Here is a 22,615-nt window from a genome sequence, read left to right on the forward strand (position 1 = left end):
TTCTGGTTTTGTTGTAGGCTTTTGGATTCAGAGTCAGAGGAGAGGAAATACAGCATGGAAGCAAGAAGTAAAGAATCTTTAAAATGCCACTTTGTGGGGATGATCCCAAGACTAGCACTGTGGCTCCCGTCTATCATTATATATGAGAATTTCAAATCAGCAGTATTTTATTCAGCACCCCTGGCTGGCCAAGAGTTTCCCCTTTTTCCTCCCTAGTATGAGAGATGTGTGCCTAGGCCCTCGATCTGGTATTTTTTTTTTTTCAGTAGCTTTGTATTTTACTTTTTGTTTGTGAATGCAGTCGACTCCCACTCCAAAACCATAACTTTAGGCCTCCAACATGATTTTACAGACTACAAATCAATTCAAACATTTCACATTCAGAAACATATGCATTTGTATCTCTATTCACGTCCTAAGTCATAGTGTAAACGTGAAAATGCTGATGATTCTCACCTTGTTGCTTCATCTGTAGACTGAAGGCTAAAGGAGACTTTGTAATGTTAATACAATCAAGCGGGATATTTTGTGTGGAAGAGTGTTTGGCACATGGTCTGTGCTACGTTCAATGGAGTGAAATGTAATGAAAGCTAATGTCAGGTCAGAAACAATCCTGGTCATTTGTACAGATGGCACTGATGATGCTGGCTAAGAAAGCACAGAGCCACTGTGTCATGTCGTTCAGATCGCTGTTAAGAAGCAGGACAGTTATTCCTCAGGGAGTGACAATATTGACTGCTGACAGCTCAAGACTACTTCCCTCCATGGAAACTGTCCTTTCTGCCTTGCTCAGGGTTATACTTCCTTTCCAGTAACATCCCACATTCAATGACGGGGTCACTGTTGTGTGGTAGAAAGGGCCTGACTCCTTGTCTTAAGGAGAAACATCTCTAAGGGCTTCACAGCTTCAGAACTCCCCTGGTGACTGGCAGAGGCTACTGCTGAAAGAGCATCTTAGTTTTCCTTTTCGCTGTCCAGTTCTGCTGCCTCTGTCCAGTTATTCTGAAAGTATAACCAATGAACCTTTTGTTTTTGTTGTTGTTGTTCTGTGTGTGTGTGTGTGTGTGTGTGTGTGTGTGTGTGTGTGTGTGTGTTGTGAGGCTTGAACTCAGAGCCTAGGCACTGTCCCTCAGCTTTTGTACTCAAGGCTAGTGCTTGAGCAGTCGGAGCCACAGCTCCACTTCCAGTTCTCTGGTGGTTAATTTGAGATAAAAGTCTCATGGACCTTCCTGCCTTGACTGGTTTAGAACTGTGATTCTTAGATCTCAGCCTCCTTAGTAGCAAGGATCAGAGGCCTGAGATATCAACACTGGGCAAGACCAGTGGAGCCACATACCCACACCACTACAACTGCTTGGTGCTACCAGAATGGTTTTCTTCTCCCTGAAATTTCTAGGTTCCTCAAGCTTCTCTGCATGTTTTGTTTCACCCATGAACTCCACCCCAGACTAATGACATTTTTCGCTTCTTCCATCCTTGTGAGCAGGGCCAAGAGTTGAAGACAGCACAGAGGTTCCTGGCACAGATACTACATGTTTCTTTTCTCTTTGCTCATTATGAGGAAGTGACAGACACTTTACCATGGAAAGAAAGAGAGCCAAATGAGGAAACAGAATGGTGAGCTCTAGAAAAGATTGCCTGTCTCTAATGAACTTTGATTCCCCCCTCCCCCTCCCCCTCTTCCTTCTCCTCCTCCTCCTCCTCCTCCTTCTCCTCCTCTTCCTCCTCCTCCTTCTCCTCCTCCTTCTCTTCTTCTTCTTCTTCTTCTTCTCCTTCTCCTTCTCCTTCTCCTTCTCCTTCTCCTTCTCCTTCTCCTTCTCCTTCTCCTTCTCCTTCTCCTTCTCCTTCTCCTTCTCCTTCTCCTTCTCCTTCTCCTTCTCCTTCTCCTTCTCCTTCTCCTTCTCCTTCTCCTTCTTCTTCTTCTTCTTCTTCTTCTTCTTCTTCTTCTTCTTCTTCTTCTTCCTTTTCTCTTCTTCTTCTTTACTAATTCTTCTTTCTTCGTGGCTTGAACATTACCTAGAAAGTCCACAACAAACTTTAGAAAACACGAAAGGCTTTTTCAAGGCTTTAGGCTTAGGAAGCTTTCTAATAGATAAGCAAGTTTAAGTAAATCCTATTAATAAACCTAAATCCAGTGAATCACCACAGGTAAGACATCTTTATTTTGTCATTTGAGGTTGGGCATAATGGTTGATTTGTGCCTTAGAGAACTAGAGTTTGGCTGAGGTCTTAATAGACATTTACATAAACATGTCAATCCATGACTTCAAATATTTTATGGGCAGCTTTAGTTGTGATTGTTCTGAAGGCCATGGTCTCCAACTGCTGTAGCATACAGCTTTTCTCTATAAGCAGATTTCTTAGTAGAGTTAGCTGCTCAAGTAAATGTTTTCATTTTCAAAAAGAAGACAGCTGAGACATTCTTTTGTTTATGTTTTTGCTTGTCAGGATCTGTTCCTGAGACAATTAATGGCAATTAAGGATCGAGTGCTACGTAGTCTTGTATCTAGTTTGACTGCCAAGGGAAAAAAGAATTCTTCCATGACAAAGAAAGGAAAATGCCAGGAGGAAAGGTTAGTCTCACATAGCAATGTTTTCCTTTGGGAATGCAAACTGGATCAGCAACTATTGAAATATTAAATCTTTCCAAATGTTATGTGTTAAGAAAATAAGTTACTAAACTTATGCCAATAGGGAACTATGAATCATAAAAAATCCAATCATCTAGAATTAAAAGCTTCAGTTTTATGTAATTGATGTTGAGATTAGTAGTGACTCTAAAAACAAATTTATTAAAAGCAAAAGAAGTAAATGAAGTTACCTTCAGACATTAAAAAGCCTATCTTGGTATCAAAATGCATAGTTTGCCTTTAGAAGCCTTCTTAACTATACAGGAATGAATAATAAATCTTATGCAATTGGAGCCATGTTGATTAGCTGGAGAAATATATTTTAAAAGGGAGAGTGTATATTACACTGATTTAAAAAATATGTTACTGTTTGTTTGAAGCAGGGTTTCTTTTTGCCAAATGAGATTTTTATCTGAAATCTTAATTTATGAAACAGGTGAAAATCCTGCTTCCATAAACTATTTCCTAACATTCATTGAGTAAAGTATGTTTAAACATTCCACTGATGCTGTTTCGATAAAGTTTAATTCTGCACCTGAAAGTTTGTTGATGTTATTTTCCCAACATAGGGGAAAATTGCCATTCACACAGATAAATAGCAAAACATAACTTTAGAAAAAAATAACAACTTAACACCCTGTAATCACAGTATGGTTTTTAAGCAGAAAGAAGACAAAACATATTTGGAGGTTTGTCACTAACTCATTTAATCTGGCAGAAAGCACGAATACTTTGTTGTTGTTTTTTCTCTAATCGATTATAATTTAGGATGGATGTGTGTTTGTTGTTTTAATTCTTTAAAAATACATTTGGTTTTGTAGAGTAGTTTTAGCTTCACAGCAGAGTTGAGGGTAAGGTCCTAACAATTCATGTTTCCTCATTTATGCACATGTACAAAGTGCCCTCTGCAGTCAGAGTCCCCATATAATGGTACATTCTTGTAGTTCACAGGCTAAGCTGTTACTCTACAGCCTTCTGAAGTCCACAGCTTATGCCTTTTTCTGATCTGAACGCGTGAATATGGCATGTATCCACTAAGACTCCTACAGAGAATTGTCACAGCACTAAACATTTTGTGTGCTCTACTTATAATCTCTTCTGTCACTGGCCTGTTGAATCGTTACATAGTTTTTACCTTTTCCACACTGTGATAATAGAACATGCCTCCATTTTCAATGGCTCCTTTTAGATAATCTGTATTTTACCGAGTACATTCTGAAAGGCATAATGGTTGGTTCCATACCATGACAATTATGCATAAAGCTGCTATAGACATTAGTTTTTGGATGATTTGAGAAAATATCATGGAGTGGGTGCTAGATTGTATGGAAAGTGTATTTAGTGATACAAAAAGTTTGAATGAAATATTTAAAAACTTAAAAAATACTATTTCAAAGGAATGCAATACTCACAGAACATAATGAAAAATAAAATTGGAGTAGTATGTACTGCTTCTAGTTCATCACTGACAGGAGTGTAAAATGGTATATACTGGAAGATAGTTATTGGGGGGTAGGAGAGAGAAACTTGAAGAAAAAATATGGGAAGGGGTATCAGTGTTCAAAAAGTAATGTACCCATTACCTCACAAATATAACTGTAACCCCTCTATATATCATCCCGACAATAAAATACAATTGAAGAAAAATTAAAGCCGTGTTACCTAAACCCAAAGGTTAAATTAACAAACGTGGTAAAATACATTTTCTTCAACAATTATTTCTTTATTTACAAAATCCTGAATCTCTGTGTGTGGTGACTCATACCTAAAATCCTGGCTACTTGGGAGATAGGGTGAGGATGAAAATTTGAAGACAGTTTGTGAGAAAACTTCTTGTACATGTTACTAATTGTGGTAGTATGTGCCTGGCATCCAAGCTACCCATGAAGCATATAGAGACGGTATTAATCATCTCCTTCCTCCCTTTTCCATGCTGCAAGCAAGAAGAGTCATGGTTTTTCATAAAGACAACCAACCCTTCTTTCCTTGAGCACGTGAAACATTTTATTCATAAAGAAAAAATATACAGGCAAAAATAAAGAAAATGTATGGAAAATGAACCAGTACATTTAATTCCACTTGCTACGTAAGCCGTTTTTGGAGGTACTAGGGGTTTGAGTTCAGCGCCTTGTACTTGTTAAACAAAGTAGACTTGAACTTGTAGCCTTTCATGCTTCAGGTTAATCCAGATAGAGTATAGGGGTTTCCCCATGATAGTCCTCGATCATGATCATCAACCTTTGACTTCCTAAATGAGCCATACACTCAGCTTGCTTGTTTAGGTGAGGTCCTACTAACATTTTGTTAGCCTGGCTGGCCTTGTACCATGCTCATTCTCTGAGTAGCTGTGATTGCAGTTCATGCAATACTATTCCCAAATGTGTGGTTCCTTCAGTAAGTCTTGGCAAAGTATTTATAATTTACAGTGAATTTCTTTATTTTAGTATTGTGTATATTAATTGTACAAAGTAATGGGTATCATTATGATATTTTCTAATTTGCATATCTTGTACTAAAATCATATTGACTCCCTCTGTTATTTTCTCTCATCTCCCTGCTCTTCCATTTTGCTCCCTTCTCCCCATCGTTCCCCTTTTACTATCATGCTTCCTTCCCTCCAAGTTTTACATATGAAAAATAATGTATGATGCTTGTCTTTCTATGTCTGGCTTATTTTGCTTAAAGATCTGCATGTACCACATTTTCTTTATTTATCTCTGATAATGGGCAGATTCCAGCATCTGGTTCTTATAAATATTGCTGTGAATGCAAGTGTCTTCATAGTAAACGGACTTTGCATCTTTTGAGTTTACGAATGCTTGGATGTATATATGGGCCAAATGTAAAGATGTTCTTTGCAGAACCATTCCTAAAGTAAGAAAGGCGAAAGCCCACTGTGCGTATTGCCTTTTAGCTTGAATATGTGTACCTAAATCCTTAGATTTTAATTACATGATTAAAATTTGATGTGTTGTTCAAAGACTTATGCTCATGGCTGCTTTCATCTTGGCTCCACTCAGCCTCATTAGACAATTGCCACATGCTGCCAATTGCCTTATACTTAGCTATTCCAACTTCTGCTTACTTGCAGCTTTGGTCATACTCTTCTGTATTAAATTAATAGCCTCAAATCTGTGCTTTCCATTCCCCATGACTTTGAGGAAATCATTCTCTACTTGAAAACACATCAATATCTCATGTAACTAAGTCAAGAGGCTGTGTCCTCTGCTTCTTCATGAGCTTGTTTCAGAGGGGTTAGAGCTATATAAGTCAGGTAATGAATGCATTTCTTTTTTGAACAGTGTCATATTTTCCCTTGTTTTCTCCCAGTCTTTTCCTTCTCCACCCTCTGCCCCCACAAGCTGTATTGTTCATTTCCAACAAAGTGTCTAATGAGTATCATTGTGGAATTAGTTCACCCTGTGTTCCATGACTTCTGTGCTCCCCCAAGCATGTAAACTTACCTACAAAACAATAAGTACAGAAGTCAAATACAGTGACACAGCAAGAGGGGAAGTAAAATAATAAAATCTCTTGTTTCCATTGTTTTGAGCTCATTTTGACGAACATCATTTTGTATGATCCCACATCCATAGCTATTGAGCCTTCAGCATCCTTTCTTAAGAATATTCTTCTTTGGTCTCACTGTGTGAATGTTTCTCTCTCTCTCTCTCTCTCTCTCTCTCTCTCTCTCTCTCTCTCTCTCTCTCTCTCTCTCTTATGCTGCGAGGGGGCTTGAATTCAGGATCTCACACTATTGCTCAGGTTTTTGGGTTTTTTTTTTTTTTTTGCTAAAGGCTGTCATTTTTACCACTTTATCCACATCTTCACTTTTTTGGCTTTCTGCCAGTTAGTTGCCACTGAAATGTTTCTGGGATTTGCTTCTTGGGCTGGCTTCAAATTGTGATTCTCTGATCTCAGATCTCTGAGTTGTTAGGATTGTAGGTATGAATCACCAGGTATCCAGCCCTCCAGGATTCTGTAGATCAAGCTTGCTCATGTCCAACAGTAAACTGCTTGTGACTCTTCGCATACAATACAAGTTAGCATTGATATGTCCTTGGCGTGTTCCCTTCTTCCATCTGGATGTCACTGCTCAGCCATAAGTGACTTCAGAAAGTTAATTTCTGACAGCTATTTTCCCTTCTCAGATTCCTTCCAAATTAGTTGAATTTTTTTTGTCTCTGAGGGTCCTATATAGGTCCTTATTCATTTCCTATTATAGGCTTAGAACACTGAATTTTCCGCTTAAGCGTTACTGTATTTCTGTGAGTTCTTGGAAGAAAGGAGCATGTCACATTGAGTCTATGTACAGTATTCTTTGTGGCTCCTAGAATTTTAATTAAAAAAAGCATTTTTTCACACATGGAAAGGATAAATGCCAGGATTGCTGATGGCATTACTTTTTCTCAGTAAAAATCAAAGGTTAGTCAACAAAATAAAGTACAGCCATACAGTTTTGTTGATTGCTTGTTTTTAACTTTAAGCTATTTAGATTTCCTTTTGCTTTGAGGAATGCTTTATAGAATCCTCACAGAGAACCAGCTTGGGTAAACACATCTATCCTCTACAGAAGTGGGAAGTTCTTGTTTATTGGAACTAAACAATTACAGGTAGCAGCACGTTTCCCCATAACACTGTGAGCAGTTGATGGATGCAGTGCCATCTTTAATTGATGGGGTTAGGCCATTGTATAATTTGACTTCTTTAGGTAGAATCTTAGTGGCAAGCTCAGTATGATTAAAAAAAAAACACAACAAAAAAACCCCTAAAACCAGGCAAACTCTTTCTGTATATCTCCAAGCATTTGCTGAGCTTTCCTGTAGGCAAAGACATATGCAGTACATTTGTGGGGGAAATATGTATGCAAAAGAGAGTGTAAAAAAGTAATCTGGTTTTCCTTCGGTGCTTTTGGTCACTGGAAGCCCCTGATTATACTCAGATAGGAGTATAAGCAAAGTGGAAAAGCTCAAGAAATGGCAAATAAGTCATCCAAAAAAATGGTAAGGATAATAATAGCATTTTTGCATTATCAAGTAAAACAACACATAATGCTCACAACTAAAACCCAACTCTGTGGAGGTGGATGGCATAAGCAGGCACTATTGTGAGTCCCTGACACTCTAGCAACCTGTTTAGCTCACTGCCTATCTTGTGAATGTCTGTCCCATCAACTCAGTCATGGCAGCTCTTTGAGGGTAAAGGTTTCTTCCCCCCTCCCACTGGGAAAGGACACATTTATTTTAAACACAAGGAAAATCAAGAAAACTATGTTCTGTCATGCTACCCGAGGGAAAAAAAATGACCCCTGTAGATCTTGTCTTCTTTCCAAACTGCAAAGCAAAGTGAGAGTATTTCCAGATAAATATTAATACACTTCTTTCTTTTGCTTAAAAGTACAGATTTCTTGTTTGTATGTAAGCAAACATTTTTTTGTTTGTTTGATGTTTTATTTTTTGAAATAGGTTCTTTTTACAGATTCCAGACTGGCATATAGCTCACAACTATAAGCCAAATTCTGTGATGGAAGTACCCAGAATTCTGCCTCAGTTTCCTAAGGACTGGCCATTACATCGTTTAATTAATTAATTATTTTTTAAAAAGCTTGATTAATTAATTAATTAATTTTTATTGTGGGGTAGTGTATAGAGGGGTTACAGTTACATTCGCCAGGTAGTAGGTGCATTACTTCTCACACATTAATACCCCTTCTCATGATTTTATCCCCACTTCCCTCCCCCTACCCCACTAGCCATACAACAGAAAAAGTCCTCATATACTTACAGCTAAAAAAAATTGAATCCCTCCAAAACACTTGAGGGTAAGGGTTTCTGTTGGCCTTGTTTGTCTGCCATATGTTCTGGGTCTACAAAACAATAAACATTCTAATCAAACACATTCCCAGTTCTGTGAGATGCAACATAATGATGCAAAATGATGTCAAATCCTCCTGAGAATGAAATTGCTCCCTGGAAAACCTCTGGTGGTATCATGATTCCCTCTCAGGAATTCCATTTGGAATTTGAGCTAACCATCCTACCTGGAAATAGGTGAAGTTTATCCAGAGATTTGTTGTGCACAGAAATGGAATTGGGCAATACTGATCATTAGACATTTGGAATCTCTTTACTTCAAAATCAGCCACCACTCAGAATGGCTCTCGTAGACATCATCATCATCGTATCTCCGTAGAAATGACCATTCCTATTTTAAATATTCCAGGCAAGATTCTCATTGAAGTTAAATCAAAATGAAAATGGAAACCATTAGCTGAATGTAAAGGCAACTCAAATTCACTAATTTTTTTTCCTGAGTCCCCGAATAAGTAAACAGATACCACATGAGAGACAAAAGGACCTGCTTAGTTTCCCTCAAGATATTACTAAAAATGAGAAGAAATTTCTGTAGTTGGGTATCAGTATTGTTTGAAGTGGCAAATTCTTTCAATCATATTTCTGGTAGATCTTACAATATTTTCTTATTTAACAATAGTTAATGCATTTAGTAATGCTTTTTATAATTAATGGTGCTAAAGAGTTTTATCTTATAGACAAGCATTTCCTTTCTGCTACATACAATGCCTGAATGTTGTTATAGTTAAGCCAGGTAGTGTCTTTAAATAAATTAGACCTTTCCTTGGAAAGTTAATTTCCTATGATGTTACATTTGCCTGCCCTCAGCAATCTTTAAACTTGAACATCTCTATTATAAACTGGGGTTTGACAGTAATCAGCATTATTCCTTTAGGCTGCCTTGTCTATGCTGCTGTCAGAAAGGGCTTCAGATTTCTTATCTACCAAATGATTTTTGTAGTTCCTTCTTTCCCCAAAATTTAATGGAAATTTTTTATTTTATTCAGCTTAGAAAAGAAGTACAAGGGATACTTATACTAAAATATTAGTATAACTAAATCTTGAATGAAATATTCAGTGCATTTCAAAGATAGTATGATAACCCCTTCCAAATTAATCATTAGCATTGCGTATAAGGTATCATATATGTATATAAGTAAGTAGCAGTTTGAGCCTTTCAAAAGTAGAAATGGTGGATCATATATTTGATAATATTTCCTTTTTAATGTACACTTAGAAAGAATTTTTTTATTTTTTTATTGTGATTAATAGAAGGGTTACATTATATTCACTAGATAAAAGGTGCATAACTTCACAAACATTGATACTCTTTCTCATGACATGGTCCCCATTTCCCTCCCACCGTCCCCCGCTTATCTTGATTTCACCCTTTCCCTATGCAATTTCAAATAACCAATTAAGCACATATAAAATATATCAGATAACAAGGTGAAATATTGTAACAATATAAGATAACCAAGGGATGGCAAAAGAGATGAGAAATAACATAGTACATTAAGAACAACAGTCACTCATTATATGGCTTTTGTTTCCTTCTCCTGGAGGTCCTTACATTTAGAGTCATACTATTTGACCTAATGTCTCTAGATTTTGTTCTATTGTAAATCTCTGCTAGGAGATGCCAAGGTTTCTACTGATTATGACAAATGAGGGAAACTATTGGCCCTATGTTCCTTTGGGTCTGGCTTACTTCACTTAATATGATTTTTTCTAAGTCTTTCCATTTCCTAACAAATGGGGCGATGTCATTCTTTCTGACTGCAGCATAGAATTCCATTGTGTACAAATACCACATCTTGTTGATCCACTCATCAACTAAGGAACATCTGGGTTGATTCCATATCTTTGCTATGGTAAATAGTGCTGCAATGAACATTGTTGTGCTGGTGGATTTACTATGTCTTTGTTTCTGGACAATTGGGTAAATGCCTAGTAGTAGAATTGCTGGGTCATAGGGGAGCTCTATGTTTAGTCTTTTGAGGAACTGCCATACTGCTTTCCATAGTGGTTGAATGAGTTTGCACTCCCACCAACAGTGTAGTAGTGATCCCTCCTGGCCACATCCCCTCCAGCATCTGTTGTTATTAGTTTTCTTGATCCTGGTCATTCTAACTGGAGTGAGGTGGAATCTTAGAGTTGTTTTGATTTGCCTTTCTTTTATGACCAGAGATGTTGAGCATTTCTTCATGTGTCTATATGTTGGGAGCCAGAATGGAATCAAACTGTACTTTGATTTGCAGCAGATAATTGCTTTATTGTCTTATTGTTTTTGGCCTTGTTCTGTTCAATTGATCTGAGATTTATCATATGAATGTAACCCCCAACAGTTCCCTGATTTACCATCTGGATGTAACACCTGGAAGTTCCCTGGTTTCAAGGAGGGATATAAGCCTCGAGTTTGGAAATAAAGGGGGCTGCAGTTTTTGCCTGGGCTGCAGACCTCCCGGACCCGATGTGTTTGTCTCTCTTCTATTTTTTCCAGTCCCTGCCCCCTATTTCAGGAACCCCAATTTGCTGCCGGTAGGCCCCGGCATCTAAAGGCCATTTTTATTTCTTCTTCAGAGAAGACTCTCTTTAAGTCTTTGGCCCAACTTTTAATGGGATGGTTCATACTTTGGAGATTAGTTTTGGAGTGATTCAATTTTTTGAGCTGTTGATATATTTTAGATATGAGGCCTTTTTCCGTTGTATGGTTAGTGAAGATCTTCTCCCATTAGAAAGAAATTTTTTAAAGAAGAAAAAGAAAATCTGATATCAAAATAACTTGAATTTTTTGCTGGGGCAAGTGGATCAGACTATGTTTCTAGTTTCATAGTCAAAATACCTAGGTCTTTTGTTGCAAAGGGTCTCATACAAATTTCCGTTATAAATTATGCTTCTTTTCTTATTCCTTTATTCAGATGTACATTTAGCAATGGAAGTTAATAGTAGACACAATTTGAGAATAGAGGAATAATTTTCTTTTTGAAAACAGAAATAAATATAAAGTATATTCTGCTTTGTTCCCCTTGAAGTCATAGAGGTCAATTAATTTCTTTTTTTCCCCTCTAATCCTGTGCTAAATAAACACATGGCATGGTACATGAAAGAGTAGTTACAGAAATATACCAAACATCAACAATATAATTATGGCATGGTAAAACAGTGCCTTGAATAACAGTAATGCTGAGAACCTGTGTGCAATTGTTCACTACATTTCTTCAAGATGCACAGCACAAATGCATTTAATACATCATTTCAAAACAAACTTGTATTCAAACAGCCTTATATAAACTAAAAGCAAAAAGGACGTGTATATATACATGTCTGTTCCCATGTATAATTTTCCCCTTTTATTGAGGGTTTTCTTTGAGAATTATATGAGCTTTGGGTAAAGGTACCCTCAGACTGCTTCCTATTTACATAGACACACACACAGTATGTGTGTTTAGAGGTTTTTAAAATGCTCAACATATACATACACATATTACATATCCTTATGTGCAAAAATATTTATTCTTATTCTTGATTTTATCCACTTGGAAGTAGTTTGGAGGTATTACTATTTGTAAGTTTCTCTGGTTCTACTGGATGCATGTTCATTAAAAGCAATTGATTTGGTTTCCAAACATATTTATTTTAGGACTTCCTTTCATTTCCTGTTTCTTGATGTCAAAAAACAAAGGGTGAATTTTTGTAAATTTATTTCCTTCTGGGAAACTCATGTTGTGACTCTGTGGAGCTGGGCTGCAGCTCCTCAGAGCTGTCTGGGGACAGATGACTATGCATGAGCAGCTAGATTTCATGGGCTGTAATTTTACAAAGGTCTTATCTCTCAGTGCAGAAAGTGAACGTGTTGCAGAGCTTACGAGTCAGGAGTTGCTGAATGGGCTATCAAATCAAGTTTAAAAGCTTATTAAATGATTACTAGGTTTGAAAGCCTTACAAATATCATTGCATTCCCTGATTATTATTAAGGAATAATGTATTTCATATGCATAAATATTGAAATCTGTAAATATAAAAATGCACTAATATGAATGTGTAAACAGTAGAGAGTTATGTGTATGTATAGATATGTTAAATAAATATAGAATATAGTAATGTAGTAAATATTTATTCATGTATATATATGTATTTAAAAATTATATAGTCTCTTAGAAGTTATTGAAAGAAAATAGTTTGAAGACTTAAAAAAATCTTTCTGATATATTTTTGGGTGCTAGTTGTAGGGCTTTAACTCAGAGCCTGGATGCTTTCCCTGAGGTCCTTTGTTGAAGACTCATGCTTGATCTACAGCTCTACTTTCAACTTTTTTTTGGTGGTTAATTTGTTGGAGATAAGAGTCTTAGGTCCTTTTGTGCTCCTGATTGCTTTGAACCTTGGTTCTCAGCTCTCAGATCTCCTGCATAGCTAGGATTACAGGCTTAAGCCACCACACCTAGCATACTTTATTTTATTTTTATTTTTTGTTTGTCATCAGGCTTGAACTCAGAGCCTGAACACTGTCCCTGAGCTTTCCTTGTTCAAGGGTAGTATTCAACATTTGAACCACAGCCCCACTTCTAGATTTTTGGTGGTTTATTGGAGTTCAGAGTCTCACAGCTTTTGCTTTCCAAGTTGGCTTTGAACCCCAGTCCTCAGACCTCAACCTCCTAAGTACATAGGATTACAGACATGAACCACCAGCACCTAGTTTATGAAAAATGAATATTTTAATAAATATTCTTCTTTAGCACTCAGCAATAGCAACAGAAAATGGACTCAAACATGAATGTGGAAGACCAGATACTACAATTTTCAAACATAGGAATAAATGAATCATCATAACTATCCTTCAAGTTGTGAAAGTAAATTTTCCTGAAATGAATAGAAAGGTAATTCTCTGAGGAATAGATAATAAAAAGTAGCAAATGTAACTTTCTAAACCAAAAAAATACAAACTGACGCAAGTTCACAAAGGCAGAATGAAGATGACCAAGGAAAATGGTTAATCAACTGAAATTATATAGTCAAAACAATAAAGGAAAAAAGCTGAATAGAGGGTCATAGACCTGTGGGACAGTATGAAAAGACTGGGAAAGCATGTAATTGGACATTCAGAAGAAGAGAATAAATGAAATTATTAAAGAAAAAGTATTTTATTTTACTTTTTATTTTAAATTGTATTGTCTTCTATTTACCATAGCAAAGATATGGAACCAACTTTCCGTAGATGTGGTACTTATACACAATGGAATTCTATGTTGCCATCAGAAAGAATGACATTGCCCCATTTGCAAGAAAATGGGGAAATTTGAAAAAAATCATATTAAGTGAAATAAGCGTAACCCAAAGAAACATAGGCTCAATGGTTTCCCTCATTTGTGATAATTAGTACATATCTAGGACTCTCCTAGTAGAGGATTAAAATAGTGCAAAACCTAGATACGTAAGGTCATCTAGGATGAGGCTAAATGAAAGGATCTCTAGGATATGGAAACAAAAGCTTTATCTTGTGTAATTGTTATTCTTAATGTACAATGTTATTTCTCTTCTCCTTTGTTGCCCTTTGGTTAATCTCATATTGTTACAGTATCTGACTTTGTTACCTGGCATATTGTATATATGTTTATTTGTTTATCTGAACTAGGAAAGGGAAGTGGGGAAACAAGATGATTGGGAGGGGGAGGGGGAAGGGGAATGGGGACAAAAATATGAGAAGTAATGTGTGAGAAGTAATGTACCTACTATCTGGCAAATGTAACTGTAACCCCTCTATACATTACCTCAATAATAAAAAAATAAAATGAAAAAAAATAGAATTTCAAGGATTTTCCTTCCATGGCCTGATTTCAAATTGTGATCCTTAGATCTCAGCCTCATGAGTAGCTAGAATTAAAGGCAAGACCCACTGGGTACCTGGCTCTGAAAACATTTTTGAAGACCTTTATTTTCACCTATCCTTTAAAGGTTTTATCTATCTTTCCCCATTTTCCAAGAAAGGATTCTAGGCTTCCCATCGAGTTAAGCTAAGCTAAGCCTATCTTACTGTCTGTGATTACTCAGGCCTTTGACTATTTGTCTTATTCTATGAAGCCCTTTGCAAGGAAGAACTGGCCTGCAGAGATCTAGAATCCTTTTTATTGTGTCAGTGTCAGAAACATTGCTGGGGAGCCTCCAGAGCTGGCAAGATGGGGTGAGGTGTAAGGCAGCAGGCGCTCAGCATGCCTTCATCTTTCAACCTTATTTTCTTCTACTTCTGCTTGATTTTGACTTGTTTACAATAAAATTTGAAGAATATGATTCCCAGTAGGTCTTACTGATTTGATCCTTACAGTAAGAGATTTCAGAAGAGAGATTATATTTTTATCAGAAGAAAATATCTCAAGGGAAACAAAACTTTCATTTGCTCAGCTGGGATCTTGGGTCAATTATGAATTCAGTGAGTACAATAATTCATGCTGTTTGGACAAGGAGTGGAGATAACAATTTCCAGTTGTAAGTGTGAGTGTTTGTGTGTGTGAGTGTATGTGTGGTGTGTGTGTGTGTGTGTGTGTGTGTTGGGGGAGAGTTGTCATTGGCAACTTGTGCGTTGCTTGTGCATTGAGGATAGAGATGGGCTTACCCAAAGGAAAAGAAGATTTGTTGCAAAGATAAAAGTTTTGATGACAACACACAGCAGCTTCTTTTACATATTTTCTTGGTAAGTATTTTTGCCATATTATTTCGCTTATATTATTTTTAATGTGATAGCACATTTGACTTTTTGCTGGGCCTTGAACTCAGGGCCTAGTAAGTATTCTTTCTCAGATTACTTGCTTGCAACTGGTGCTCTCTCACTCGAGCCATGCTTTCAGCACAGCTTTTTGTTGTTTTTTTAATTATTTTTTTTGTTTATATGGTATGTATGAGGCAGGGCCTCACATATTGTGGACAAGCACTCTACCACAAAGCCACACTCCCAGCCAATTTTATTGGCAATTTTGGATCCAGAGTCTGGTGAACTTCTTTGCCTGGGCTAGAAATACTTTAATCTCTGTCTTCTGTGTGACAAGAATTACAAGTATGAGTTATTTGATTTCCTACATTCTTCTCCAATAGCCTGTAAGCTTTGTTTTATTACCTTGTCTTAGAAGATAGCCTAGAACATTATGGACCTTTGATAGGTCTTTTATGAATAAATGAATATGCTGTCATTGAGAATAAATTTCAGAAATGTCTTGTTGGCTATAGGATTTAGATATGTCCATGGTAGAAAGAGAGAGTCTGGTTTAGCTATTCATTTGAAAAATGAAAACAAGAGACTAAAGAAGAGATAACTTGAAAACAGATTCAAGGAGAGGAAATCAAACTGCTAAGTAAAACTAAGAAAAACAATGTGTTACCTGATTGGGAAGCTCAGGAATGAGTTTTATAGAGAGATGCCAAAATGAGAATCCTTTAGCATGAACTCCTTGAGAATCAAAAATCATCATCAAAATATTTTACAGTCATCTTGACCAAAGTTTCATTTTAAGTTCTAACTCATTTTCTTGTGAAATACAGGATTCTGAAGGAAATGGTTCCTGTAAGTGCATAGAAAAACCTTTCAAACACCATATTTAACCTGCGTATTTTGGACAAAATTGAAGCATATTGCCTGCTGAAGTAGAAGGTAAGAATTGCCCCACACCTAGTGTTTCTAGAGTGACTGCTATTACTAGTACCTTGTTTTCTTGAGTGCTAAAGGATTCTGCTAATTACTTACAATTCATGATCTCAAACACATAACTTAGCATAATGATTTTTTTTCCTATTGCTGTTAGGAAAGCAAGAAAGGTTTTGAGAAATTGGGCTAATTGTCCAAAATTTGGGTCAATTGTCCAAGGTTTTACAGCTAGTAAGTGGTAAAGGCAGGACTCCAGGCCAGGTCTAATTAACTATAAAATCTATGATTGTGTACCCATGGCTCATGCCTGTAATCCTAGCTACTCGGGAGGCTAGGATTTGAAAATTGAGGTTCAACGCCTGCCAGAACAGACAAATCTGAGAGACTCTGATTTCCAATGCAAACTATCTGGAAGGAGAGCTGTCGTTCAAGTGGTAGAGCACCAACAAACCATAAGGAAAAAGAATAAAATAGAATCCATGATGTTAGTCACTGTCAGTCTTTTATGATAGTTATTTTCCTTCTCATAGGTTTAATGATTACTCTAAAACTAAATCTATAACATTACCATGTTTGGGCTAGACCCTGCATAGCTAAGTAAAGGTTAGACTATGCATGAGGCCCACAGGATAATAACCATTGCCCACAGGGCAAACCAGTCTCACTGCTGTCCACCAGCTCTAGTTTGTCTAAGGCGAGCACTTGAGATCTCCTTAGTGCTGCTTCTGTGAATCTTTAAAATCCTATTATTGGATTCTGAAGGCTTTCATCCATCACCCCGTCGTGATGAATTTCTAGAAAGGCTTTTGCTCCTCCTTTTACTTTCAGATTCCCTCAGCCTCAATAAATTTTGTCGTGAAGTCACAATTAATCTTGAGTAGCACATTAACCTTGTTCATATCACGGTAACCCTGCAGGTTTTGCAGTTTTACATATGATTAGAAACAGGTACCTCACACACTGTGAGTCTCCTTTCTCAGTGGGCAGAAGGGTAAGGGTGAACTTTCTGATCTCTACTCCCATTTATCTCTGTTCCCTGGTCAGGCTCCGGTATCTGCAATGCTTTGCCTAGTTTTTATATAACTCTGACTGAGTCGTCAGCACTTTCTTCTCTCATATCTACTTGTCATCTGATAAAAGCCTTTTTGCATCATTCCATTTTCCTTAAGTGTCATTGCTCCATAAATCAATTTGAATTAGAGAAACCTTAAACCTGTCAGACAATATGGAAAATTTAAACCTCTGATTTAATTGATATGAGGAAACAAAATGGTCTGGCATAGTGTCTGAGTGACTAGATTCCTCTCCAAAGCGTATTCTCTTTTTTTTTTAATTTTTTTATTGTAATTAGTAAAAGGGTTACATGATATTTGCCAGATAGAAGGTGCATTAATTCACATACATTGATACCCTTTCACATGTCTTGGTACCCATTCCCCCCCCCCACCACGCGTATTCTCTTTTTGTACCCGGAAGTTCAACTGATTTGTGATCACTTACCTTCAAAGTAAGAAGGTTAATTAGTTCATCAAGATTCCTCCAGAATCCCTTCAGACAGCACAGATATCTAGTGGTAGCTTGTGGTAAGTCAGGATAATCATGTTCAGACTCAGAGAAAAAAGCTGTTTTATGTTCTGTGATTGATAAGTGACAGCAACCCCTCATATAAGCTGCATGTATTTTGCTTTGCCATCTCCCCATGGGTTTGTAACTTTTAAAAATGATATTTGACTAAATAGTCATTAAAAACATTCTGAAAGTTAAAGGGTGTCTTCCAAGAATGGTCACCTCTCCACACAAGAGTGGTTATTAACATCAAATTGAAGAGTGATTTTGTGTCACTTTAATGACTTAAGAAGGGCAGGAAGAAAATAAGAGGAGGATGAGATGATAAATTTAGATGGGATGGAATGTCAGGAAAGCTATCTAGCAGGGCTTTCCTTGTCTGGAGGGCAGATTTGAATGGGACACTGTGGTGGAACTTTAAGGAGAGTCGGCATGAAGGATAAAGGCTTTCAATGTAAATGAGTTGGTAGAGGAAAAACAGTTTAAAAATGGAAGTGGACAATGTCTGGGAACACACTGAAATATATATGACTGTCAATTTAATTGAATTCTCAAGCATTATTTTTATGAGCTCAGGGCATTGCATTTACTAGACAAGCGTATACCAACTCTTGAGCCGCCACCTCAGCCCTGTTTAGTCTGCAGTGGACAGGGTCTCTTACTTTTGCCTGGACTAATCTTGAAGTACAGTACAGTCCTATCATGGTTCATGCCCTCAAGACAGAAATGGCTGACTTTCGTTTAGAGGTTGGCTCTTGCTTACTTTCCTTAGCCTGTCCTTGTACCGTGAATTTCCTATATTTAAAAATATGTATGCCCCTTCTTACAACAGGAAACTGTAGAAAATAATAAAATTATGGGTATATCTGATAAATCAGATAAATCTGGAAATGTATGTTCCTCATAAAATTCCCTACCTGGTAGCAGCTGTGTATTCAATGAAACCAGGATGATGTTCATGAGTCATATTGAAGTTTTTTTCCCCTTTGCCAGTCCTTGGGCTTGAACTCATGGTCTGGGCACTGCCCCTGAGCTTCTTTTGCTCAAGACTAGCACTCTACCACTTGAGCTGTAGTGGTACTGAGGAATTGAACCCAGGGTTTCATGCATGCTAAGCAAGCACTTCACCACAAAGTCACAGTCCCAGCCCTCACGTGGAAGTTTTTCATGTTCTAGTCAGTGAAATAGTTCCTTTAGTTTCACTTGATGAGCCTGTTTCATGAGTACAAAGAGTATTATATATGTCATTGAAAGTATGGAGAACTACTTTTTAAAGCACAACATAGAGTACTTAAAGATGAAATCATCACACAGAGTTATTGCAGAGGATGAAAAGAATAGTCAGTCTGCATATAATATGGGCAGTTGCTGATTACCTTGAACTGGCCATTGGTCCAGAGAGAACAAGCATTAAAACAGACAGATGGCTAGAGGAACATGGCATGTATCTTGCAGCAAGTTGAAAGCTGTTATTATGAAATGACCAAATAAACAAAACAGAAGCTCTCACTATGAATGATAGGATCTGGAGACTCAGTATCACCAACTATTTTCATAGAGTGACTTGAAGGGTTCCATAAACAATTAAAGAGAAAAAAGTGACAAAAGCTGGTGGCCAAAAAAAAATATTTTCAAAAGTGGAGTAATGCAGGAAAATCTTAGGGACATCTGTATTAGCAGACATCCTTAAAAGGAGAAACTGATCATTTAGTATTATAGTCTTCTTGGGGAAATAAACTGGAGCCCTTTTTATGAAGTGATTTTTTACAAAAGCATAAAATATTCCTAGAGAATGATGGCTTTTTTCTTTAGCTCAAGGTCAGGAAATACAGAACTTGAAAAAAAGTAAATCTATAATTTATGTAGCTTCAAAAGTGGTTAATTTCGCTTTGAGGTTGGATGGCAAGATTCACAGAGATTGGTGAGGTGATAAGCGATGGGACATAGTCAGGCCCAAAACAGTCACAGGAAAGGACTCGCAGATGTTAGCATTTTCTTTCCTCTGGACTTCTGCTTTTCTTGTATCTTCAAAAAAAGAAATTCTGGGAGTGATTGTTCATAAAATACTAAGTGGCACTAACAGAATCAAATCTCAGGCCTAGATTCAAATCTATGACTCTGGTCCTGGCAGCGTATTACCATCAGAGTCATTTAGATATGTCAGGCTCAGTTAGTTCTCAAGCATGGTGGCACTGATGTTTCAATGGTATCTCTTCTCTTGCAAGCATTTGTGAATCAGTACTTGTGTTCTTCCCAAGTTAAGATCCAATAGTCATGTCATCTGAATGAAATGTTTAGGCTTGCCAAGGTTTCCAAAGTCAGAGACTAAATCTTAGACACACACACACACACACACACACACACACACACACACACCACATACACACAGAACATCTTTTGTATTAGAATTTGATTTTCCATCCCACAGGCCAAACAGCAATGAAGAGTGAAATTATAACTTGAGCAAGATTAAAACTTTGCTCACACAGTAGCACTTGCACTACTAGGCACTTGTGTGACCCATGCTGCTTACCTAAAAGGCTCTGTGAGTGGTGATTGTTAGGCAGTCACTTAGAGGTAAGCAGAACACAGTTCCTGTGCTGGGGTTTCCTTAGTGGAGGGGAGCACAACATCACCATGGGAAGTCCTTGTAGAGTGGACTTAGCGAAGGACCAAGACATGTCTTGGATGGTGGTGCTTCTTGATATTCCAAACACTCCATTCTTGCTTGACTCCATCTTTCCATCACAACTTCATCTGGACCAGGCAGCAGTATGAATATCTGTCAGACAAGCTGGTTTCGGGACAGGTTTGAACATCCTGCTGTTTCCTGATGATGCTCAGATTCCAGATGATGCTATGAGAAGCACTCATAGCTGCTTCTGCTTACAGAGCTCTTGAACAACTGAATTATCATAAACTATTTTAAACGTAAGGAAAAAAAAGAGAAACATCCCACCTCATTCAAAACACAATTACCATTCGGTGACAGCAACACTCCTTGTTGATACTGTTCTTAGTCTGCTAAGAGTAAATGGAAGGTTATATCTTCTGACTTGGGAAAGCCTACTATTTATAGAGCACTTATTTATGTCTGAAGCACATTTAAATATAAATTGCAATACTTAATGCCTAGTTTTATAACATGTCATTCACAATCCATTAAGTATTTTATTACATGAATTGTATAAGAAACAGATTTATGGCCCTCAATTACGGTATTAATAAGGGATGATGGAATCTCACTAAAGGTGTATTTCCCTTCAGTTTTTCACTGAATTTTATTGTTATGGCATGATGTGAATTAGAATCTTAATGTTTTATTATAAGAAGATGAGAAACAAGTACTCTGATAGACAGAAGGTGTAAGAAAAACATTAATATTCCCCCTGAATGTTATTACTTTAAAACCAATGCAGGAAAAATACTGAAGGTTTTGGGTTTCCAAAACCTTTTAGATTAAGTTTGACAATCAAGTTAGTTTTAATCTCATGATGTATACTCATTATGTATTTCTAAAATGTTTTCTAAGTAGGATCGCTGGTTTACATTTCTGAGTGTGGTAGTTCAGTTATTTTTGTTCTCTCTTTCTCTCCCTCCTCTCTCACTCTTTATATAGCTACATGTATTCATTAGTTATTTATATATCAATATGGATAGCTCTATCTATTCATCTATCTATCTATCTTGAATTCCAAGTTAATACAGGACCTTTATATCTAATTTCTGAAGAGTATGGAATTGTTAGTCAATGGGTAAACAAAATACTGGATAACCTGGATTTGGTGTTTTAATAATCAGAAATGAAATAACAGAAGAGGCAGAAGGAATAAAGAGGCCTGAGATTTCAGAAACAATGAAAAGGCTGAATAAAGTGACACCTGATAGAGAACATCCTAAGCACATACCTGGGAGTTAAGCATGAGTCCAGGAAGAGGAGCACAGGGGGAGGCAAATGTCCCGAGAGTCTGGAGAAGTACCAGCATGATGAAAGAAGGGGTCCAGAGGAGCCAACCAAATTTCCATGGAACTATGGAAACACCTGTAGTTTTCAGTCTAAAGAGAATGTTCTTCCAGTAATGACTATCAATATTGTTAAATGTTATGCTGTATTTAGAACGGATAATTTCTGCTAATGCCATTGGCTGGGAACTTCAACTGGAAGAACAGAGGATAATAACTTGTCTGGGATAGGATCTGGTCTTATTTCCCAGGGAGAAATTACATGCAGATTTTTAACTTTTTGAGTTCTCAGCAGAGTTGAGGAGTGATCTGGGATAACTCTTTCCTGGGAAGCATGTGGAGCAGCAGTTCAGCTCTCCAAGCAGCGTTTCTGAGCAGATGAGGCCCACACAGGTAATATAAACTTGCCTGGTTCCCTTCTCTTTGTAAGAGCTGTGAGTGGAGCAGCTCAGAAGACCAATTTCATTGCTGCTATGAGGATTTCTGTCCATTTGAATGATTGACTGTAATTCCTAAACTGTGTTCTGCAACTGCTCTTTATGGGGTTATCTCCATTTCCTGTATCTTTGAGTGGGTACATTAATTAAATCTTATTTCTTTGTTTAAGAGTCAGTTGGCTGACTAATAATGAAAGAGTCATTTATATTTGCTTTGTACCATTTATTAACACAACAATGAGTATCCTTATTGCTATTTTCAGTGACTCATTTCCTTTTGCTCTGGACATTATTAGCTTTATTAGTCATTATTTTATGTCTAGGACATGTCTATGACAGTGATGACAGACAGTCTTTCACTACCAACAAAGAGGTTTTCAATATTTTAACTCTTCACTTATATACTGAATGGAAATAACTCAGAGAATTGTTCAATTTAACCTTAGAAAAAAACTTTGAAAATCATCTGTTTAAAATTGAAATCCTTGTTTTAAGTCTACAGAGCTAGAAGTTTAAAGGCATGAAGTAACTTCTTTT

The 22,615-nt window shown here is 37.1% G+C and overlaps 1 long non-coding RNA gene across 2 annotated transcripts in view; it reads left to right on the plus strand.

Moving 5' to 3' along the window:
- Window positions 1-22,615, plus strand: part of LOC150054191 (uncharacterized) — a 184,363-nt gene that overhangs the window by 94,230 nt on the left and 67,518 nt on the right. Inside the window, exons 2-4 of one of the 2 annotated variants that reach the window (XR_016537927.1) lie at window positions 18-67; window positions 1,487-1,617; window positions 16,010-16,118. This is a non-coding gene — a long non-coding RNA (uncharacterized LOC150054191). The remainder of the gene's footprint in view (window positions 1-17; window positions 68-1,486; window positions 1,618-16,009; window positions 16,119-22,615) is intronic. The other variant, XR_016537926.1, reaches the window with a different exon arrangement.

The sequence above is a fragment of the Megascapheus bottae genome, chromosome 15 (genome assembly GCF_031878675.1).
Source record: "Megascapheus bottae isolate mThoBot1 chromosome 15, mThoBot2.hap1, whole genome shotgun sequence".
In the NCBI taxonomy this organism is placed as follows: domain Eukaryota; kingdom Metazoa; phylum Chordata; class Mammalia; order Rodentia; family Geomyidae; genus Megascapheus; species Megascapheus bottae.